Genomic DNA, 8,027 nt, shown 5'->3' on the forward strand with positions numbered 1-8,027 from the left:
TTTTCAGGCACTCTGCTTGGAGCTGGCAATACAGTGGTAGGCAAAATGGATGTGGTCCCTGCCTTCTGGGAGTTTAGAGTCAGGTTAGGAGACCAACATGAAATAAACAAACACAGAAATAACTATATAGAAGTGAGCTTATTTTCTTCCGTCTAATCTCTCTGGAAGAAAGGATTGTAATATCGCTTGTAAACTCCAGAGGAGGAAACTTTACTTTGAATCTCATATGTTAGCATCACAGGGTTTGAATAAATGGATAATGTAGTAAAGGATTTTAAACATATGTTCTTCCTTATTTTATTCTTTCTGACAGAGTTTTGAAAAGAATCTTGCTCCAGAAGAACGTTTCTCCCCCTTGGATCTCTTAACAAAATCCAAGGACAGAATGAAGAACTTGGGCTGATTATTGACTTAACAAATACTCGCCGCTATTACAAGCCAGAGGTAAATGGAAGCCGTAATTGAAAATGACCTTCTTTCTGATAGTGTAATAATTCATAGTAGTTCAGTAGTTATCATCTTAAGCTAAGGTGAATCCTGGCCTTCTCTCGTGGGTTCAAAAAGGGAAGCTAGTGGTTTCCTTAAATACACGTTTGTAATTGCTGTTTCAAAATGAGATTAAAGATATGAATTGAACTATAGTATTTGGCAGTAGGCTCTAGATATGCTTAAGAAATTCTATAAGCTTCCATGTTCTATATTTTGAAAATGAAGTAAACTTTTAGTAGTTACAGTAGTATCCTAAAAAGAAAGAAAGGTATGTCCATTATGTCTTTAGCACTTATTTTAAGCAGTTGCCTGAGCGTGTTTAAGCATCACTGTAAAAGACAATTGTTCTCTAAGTTTTATGCTTCCTTTTCCTAATGCCTTCTGATATAGTACAGAAACCCATAGATTCTCTTGGCCCACGTAGGACATTCCAGTGCAAAAGAATTATCCTTCTTCTGACCTGTTCCATGGCCTTGGGAGACAGTAACACCTAATGTCTTTTAGTATTTATAGAGCAGTTTGCCATTTAGAAAGTTCTTTCATATCCATTGACTTAGTTAATCTTCACAGCAATCCTTTGCTCTTGAAGTGGAAGTAGTACTGCTATCTCCTACTGAGTGCTTACCCTGCACTAAGCTCAGAGGATAGACAACTACAATTACTAATTTTACAGACGATGAAACTGACTCTCGGAAAAGGAAGAATTGAAATTTCAGCTCTGTTATTCCTTTCTTTTATTGTGGTAAAATATAGATAAATCATATTTATTTTAACCATTTATAAATATGCAGTTCAGTGGCATTAAGTACAGTTACAGTGTTGTGTAACCATCACCGCTGTCTATAACCAAAACTTTTTCATCATCCTCGACAAAAACTCTGTAACCATCAAACAGTAACAACCCCATTTTCCCTCCCATCAACCCTTGGTAACCTCTATTCTACTTTCTGTCTCTGTGAATTGGCCTATTCTAGGTACCTCGTGTAAGTGGAATCTGCAGTATTTGTCCTTCTGTGTCTGGCTTATTGCACTAGACATCATGTTTTCAAGGTTTATCCATGTTATAGCACGTAACGAAATGCCGTTTCTTTTTTGGCTTAGAAAATGGCATTGTGTGTATATAGACCATAGTTTGTTATTCAACGGTTGATTGACACTTGGTTGTTTTCCACCTTGTAGGTATTGTGAATCATGCTGCTGTGATCATTGGTGTACAGATATTTGTTCAAATCCCTGCTTTCAGTTCTGTTAGATGTGCAGCGTAGGTAGTAGCAGAGTTGTTGGATCATACGGTAGCTCTACACTTAACCTTTGAGAAAGTGCCAAACTGTTTTCTACAGTGTCGTCTTGTTTTTAAACAATTATCACAAATTTTAACCATATACAAAAGTATAAAAATACTGTGAATGTTCCTTGTATACCCATGAACTCATCCAGCTTTCTTATTTACCAACTGATGGCTGTCATGTTTTATCTGTATCCCCACCTGTTTCACCCCATTCCATATTATCTTGAAGCAGCTCCGAGACAGCATGTAATTACACCTGTACGTTTTTGGTACGTGCATTTAAATATAGGACTTTTATTCCTTAATATCATTTTTTAATATTAAATACCCAGGGAGTGCTCAAATTTGCAGTTGTCTCCTAAACGTCATAAAAAATTGTTTATAAGAATTTTGAATTAGATCCCAATAAGGTCCACACTTTGCCGTGGATTGTTAGGTCTCTGAAGTCTTGTTTCATCTATAGGTTCTCCCTCCATGTCTCTCTCACTGTTTTTTTCCTCCTTGAATTTTGTTTTTAAAGAAACCAGGTAATTTTTCCCATCTAGATGTCGATGATTACATTCCATGTGTTGGTAACATATTCTTCAGTCCTTTTATTTCCTGTAAAGTGGTAGTTGATCCGAATGAAGCTTGCATGTTTTGTTTTGGCAAGACAGTTTCATAGGTGATGATGTGTTCTTCCATGGAGACATATATAGTTGTGTCTTTCTGTGGTATTAGCAGTCACTGATGATTCATACCTACATCCATTAATTCAGTTGAGGCTTCAAAGAATGGTGAATTCTGTTGTTCTTTTTTTCACTTATTAGCTGGGTATATTTGTACGAGGAGAAGATTCCCCTCATCAGCTGTTTGGTTGCCCAGTTGTAGAGGCATGATTCTCTTCTTTTATTTAACAGTTTTCAGAATAATGAGTTGATTCACAAATATCCTCCAGTGGTGAGCAGTTTTGTAAAATTTTATTTATTCCTATCACCGTGGACTCCGTTACAGTTATTATTCTAACTGAGACCCTGTCTTTGGCCAGTTGGAGCTTCTCGGTGACTCCTGAGTCCTTTTGACATGACATCAGTTGTTTCTAGACTTTTTCAGTGGTCAGAGCTAGGAAATATGTATGTTTGTTTTTAATATTTTTAAAATATGTCATAGGTTCCTGCTGCTACTTTCCATTTAAATTCAGAACTAGAGAATTTTCACTTATCCTTTTCTGTCTTCTATTGATAGTCTACTTTCTCCCACCTCAAGAATAGCAGTTCTCAACAATGCCTGAAATTGCCTCTATTTCCTAATTCGAATCCAAGTTCTTCTGACTCTATTCTACTACTCTCCTTAAATCACAGCCGCTTTATGGCCCTTGAAATGTAAGATAGAACATAAGTGTAGGTAGAACTGTTTATATCATTTTGAGTTACATGTGCATTCATTCACATAGATTTACTTTTCCTTTTGCATGCCTGGTAATTGTCCGTTCTGCAGTTTTAATGAAAATCAAGTGATAATTACTGGTTAAAGCAGCTTTGGAAAAAATGGCTCTCATCAGAATGACTGACATACTAAGTTTAATGTACTCTCCTGGTTTATAGTCTGCCTTCTCTAATTAATTTTTTATTCTTTCCCTACAAAGGAAATAATACATATTTTCATGGTTTTGCCTTATAGGACTTACCAGAAACTATTCCTTATTTAAAAATTTGTACAATTGGGCATCAGGTGTCAGATGACGACGCTAGTTTTAAATTCCAGTGTGTTGTTAATGGGTTTCTGAAAGAACATAAAGATAACGGTGAGTTGCTTTTGTTTTTGTTTTTGTTTTTCCTTTACCTGAACTTTGGTATGCATTTTGAGTGGGCTTGGGGGTTTTTAACATTTTTAATAGTTCTGACATTAGTGTCAAGTTGTGTTTGGTAACATTAAGGTGGAAATGTCAGATGGTGCTAATAGAGTACGGTGTTTTTCCTGTTTATGGTCACAAACAATTTAGTTTAGTTTGGAAAGTGATTTTTGTGAGAAATATGAACTGAGCTAGCTTACTTATCTCTTTTTTAAAAATTTGAATGGAAAATACATAAAAACATAAAAATGTTCTTTTGTCCTATTTATTGGTTGAGAGGTGGAAGAAAAGGTTAAGACTCTCGGGTTCTTAGTGTACATAAAAGAGAAAACAAAAAGCAAAGGTTCCGAGTGAGACAGATCCCTAGAAGCAAAACAAAACAGAGTGGATCAGAAGAGCGGCTTCCTCATCATATATGTGTTGAAGATATTTTTGCCGCTTTTACACTTCGGTGCAAGTGAGGAAGAACACTACCACCTCTTATTCTTATCTTCAGACAGGAAGAACTTAAAAGGCTGGTGTTTTCTTGTTTCCGCTTTAAGATCTACTCTGTTGATAGTAGGTCTTAATAGCGTGTGAATTTTAAGGATCCACTTGCCTTTTTCTAGCATCTAACTATCAGAAGGAACGTGGTGTTTGCCATGTTTTAAGACTGAGGAATCTTTTGTCTTTGGAACACCACTGACGCCCATGTGAAAGTGTTCATTTTGTCCTCTTTCTAAATTTAGCCTGAGGAGTGTGCACTTTATTAAATAAACGTAACAGACAGTAAATATCCGTGTATATATAAAATGATGCACGTATATACATAAAACAGGGAGTAGGGGAGAAGGAATAGAGATGGAGGTGGGAAGATAGGGGATAGGAGGCGAGAGAGAGAGGGAGAGACTGGAATTTCAAGATAAATTTTCATTCTATAACCTGGTTGCTTAATGCAGGTACTAGCTCTTAAATATCTTAAGCCCTATTCACAGACCTTCTGTGTACTTTAGCTTTAAAACTTGAGAGGCTTGGCCTGTCCTGTGATAACCAGGGTGTCTAGAAAGGAGGCAAATTATCTGATTTGTTTAAACCGTAGTCACAGAAATGTTCCCTCTTAAGATGTTAGGGCGCAGCTGCCGGCCTACTCACTTCCTCCAGGCTCCTTTGTGTGTGTTGTGTCTGTTCTGCGTGGGCTAGAAGATCCTTACAAGTGCATGAGAACACGTTTGTAAACCTTGATTGTTCACATGTTATACCAAGTGTAGTCCATTGCATATGCTGACTCCTCTGTGGGTCTTCTGCATGGAGTGGGCTAACTTCACCATGCTGTCTGCCATTGCAGTCTCAGGACCTTAGTTATGATCCATTAGTGACTCTCCTCTGCTGTAAGGCCCTCCCACAGGTGCCAGGCTCACTGATAATGAGGAGGAGACTATACTATGCACTCCCTAGAATTGGTAGAGACTCAGAAAATAAATTGTTTCAGTAAACACCGAGAGCCTTATAGGTTTGTTGTTAGGGCACGGGGATACAGAGGTGAGTAGAAGTCTTTGTTCAGTAGCAACTTACAGTTATCTAGGAAGAGAAACATGTAGTGAGTATAAGTGGGTTAATTATGATAAAAGAATCAAGTGCAGCAGGAACATAGAGGAGAAATTGAGGAAGGCCTGACTGAGGAGACAGCGTTTGAGCTGGGCTTGGGGGAAGAGGATTTTGCCGGAATGAGGAAAGGACAGCCCAGGTATTGGGGACAGGTACAGAAGGCACAGGGCTTGAACTTGTGCTCTGGAGGGGCAGCCTCTGGTGTGACTAGAGGGTAGTGTGAAAGGGCAAAGAAGTCATACATTGATTTTCAGCAAATATTTGTATAACACCTTCTAAATTGAAGGCACTGTTCTAGGAAGTAGGAAGAGAACAAAGTTCTTGCCCTTACATACTTTCCATTCTAGTGGGGGAGAGAGATGAATAAATAAGTCAATATATGGAGTGTCAAGTGGTGGTAAATGCTTTGGAGAATAACAAAAGAAGATGAAGAGGTGAGGGAATGTGGTAGGTGATGAGGGAAGTCCCCTCTATTAAGATGTCGATTGAGCAGAGCCTTGAAGTGAGAAACAAGCCATTGGCTATCTGGGAGAGTGGAGATGGGGTGGGAGGGTGTGTTCTGGGAGAGTGGAGATGGGGTGGGAGGGTGTGTTCTGAAGCAGAAGGAATAGTAGGTGCAAAGTCCCTGAGGCACGACTGTGCTTGGCATGTTTGAGGAATAGTAAGGAAGCCAGTGTGGCTGGACAGGGGAAAGTGAGTGAGGGCAGGGCAGTAGAGAATGAGATCAGGGGAGGCTGGCAGGGCAAAGGAGGGAGGTGGATGATGTAGGTCCTTGGAAGTCATAGTTTGAACTTCTAATTCAGTTGGAGAGACAGACTGATACTTGTTTGTAAAGAGTTCTCAATGCTATGCTAACAACCTGGGCTGTATTCTGTGCTAAGTGAAGATGTTCAAGCAACAGAGCAATCCAGCCAAGTTTATATTTTAGAAAGATAACAGCGTCACTATCCAAGACACGTTGTAGACTATGTATATAGTATGTGTATAGTGTGCTGCTCTTCTGTAAACTACAGGATACCTGTTATGTACAAATACTTACATACAAGATACAAGTGTGAATGTAAGCACTTGGGAAATATCTGGAAGAACCACACAAGGAACTGGGAGAGTCGGACAACTTTCTATGTCCCGTATGATTGGAATTCTGAAGGGTACACACACGAACTAATGGACGTGTGCTACCAGCCTCCAGCTAAGGAGGGAGATTGCAGGCATCAGAATCCTCTTTACCAATCAAGCGCGTTAATCCGCCTGCGTGATGACAGTCATCTCGAGACGCCACGCGGTGGCGCATGCGCGGTAGAAGGAGGTTCGCGAGCTGCGTGGGCTTGTGCCTAGGCGCCTGTGGTTCGTGGCCTTGTGCTGGCACCGGGGACGCCGGGTTGGCGACTTTGGCAGTCCTGGCGTTGGGTGGGCGGTATCTTGGGGGTGACATGAGCCAGTTCGTCGGCCACGCGGAAGGGCGGAAAGCACATCCCGGAAAGGTAATACGCCTTGGCCCCTGGGCGTTGCCGGTGGAGCTCAGAGCCCCTGGACCTGGGCTTCGTCTCTTGTGCTGTCGCCTGTCACAGTGGCCCCCGCGCGCTGGCCCGTCCGCGCTGTGCTAGGGGGTACTGGTCGTCTCGCGGCTCAGTTCACAGTAGCTGAAAGGGACAGTGTGTGATGTTCTGGTTTCTCCCCATCGTTTTAAAAGGGAGGCTCTGGCCATTGCTCCTCGGGTAAAATGCAGGGGGACTGCTTTTTAAGATGGGACTGTCAGTGTTGGGGACCCTCCTTAATTACCAGGATGGAATCCCCTTCAGTTCCTCAAGCTGTGTTGTTTAGGCACAGAAAATGTGAGTAATAGTCACTGGAACTAAGTTTGAGTGAAAAAACGCACCGGTACCGCCGAATTTTCCGTCGAAACAGTTGATCTGTGTTATCTCTTGGAATTATAAAGGGCGTACAGTTGCTTCCTAACCGGTGTCCTTTGAGAGCTCTACCTCTGTACGTTCAAAGGATTAATTTTGAGGCTTTGCTCATACGTGTAGTAAACCTTTAATTCCCTAAGATCTTCCTTTCCTCCATCTCATACCCCATTAAGCCCGCTTCAGTTTATCTCCTGAATTTCTTCTGAATCTGTCAGCTCTTCCTCAACATCCTAATACTGAACTTGCCTGTCTGTTGCAATGAGGTCCTAACCAGTGTCCATATATCTTGTTTCCTTCCAATCCATTCTTCACACAAGAAACCTTAAAAGCAAGTTGGGACATTGCTCATAAACATGGCTCAAAAACATTGTTTTGAGAATAGAAAACAAACTGTTGGCCTTTAACACTCTGCGTGGTCTAGAATCCTGTCTGCTTCTCTGCTACGTGGACTCCAGCTTGGTGCCTCTCCAACTTTACTATGGGTATGCCTCTCTTGTGGATCTTGTTAAGTGCAGGCTGTAATTCAGTAGTTCTGGGTGGGGCCTGGATTCTGTGCTTCTAACGAGCTCCTAGGTGACGGTGACCCTGAGAGCAAGGGTCCAGCTCCTGCCTTTCTCCCTTCTTTCTGGAAGAGCAGGACGTCTGCCCCCCCACCCCGGGAGGAGAAAACATCCGCAACGTGACTACTAGTAACCAGCTTCCCTCACAGGCAAGGGACCTTTACCACAGCTCCCTACCATTTTGTCTGAGGCGCAGCAAGCCAAAACACTGACACGCTGAGGTTTGCAGCAAAGAGGAGGTTTATTCACAAGGCAGCCAAGCGAGGAAGTGACGTGACAATAGGTCTCAAATCCGCCTCCCCAAAGGCAAGGGGCTTGGGGTATCTATGGGATAAAGAATAAAGAAGCAGGGCAGTATGAGGCAT

At 41.4% G+C, this 8,027-nt stretch overlaps 1 long non-coding RNA gene across 1 annotated transcript; it reads left to right on the forward strand.

Annotated features, from left to right (window-relative positions):
* Positions 1-284: 284 nt before the first annotated feature.
* Positions 285-7,989, forward strand: LOC113616967 (uncharacterized). Its single transcript, XR_003431460.1, has 2 exons — positions 285-444; positions 3,437-7,989. It is a non-coding gene; the product is annotated as an uncharacterized LOC113616967 (long non-coding RNA).
* The last annotated feature ends 38 nt before the right edge of the window (positions 7,990-8,027 follow it).

This window comes from Aethalodelphis obliquidens, unplaced genomic scaffold (genome assembly GCF_003676395.1).
Source record: "Aethalodelphis obliquidens isolate GAN/ISIS:26980383/991018 unplaced genomic scaffold, ASM367639v1 scaffold1051, whole genome shotgun sequence".
NCBI classification, from domain to species: domain Eukaryota; kingdom Metazoa; phylum Chordata; class Mammalia; order Artiodactyla; family Delphinidae; genus Aethalodelphis; species Aethalodelphis obliquidens.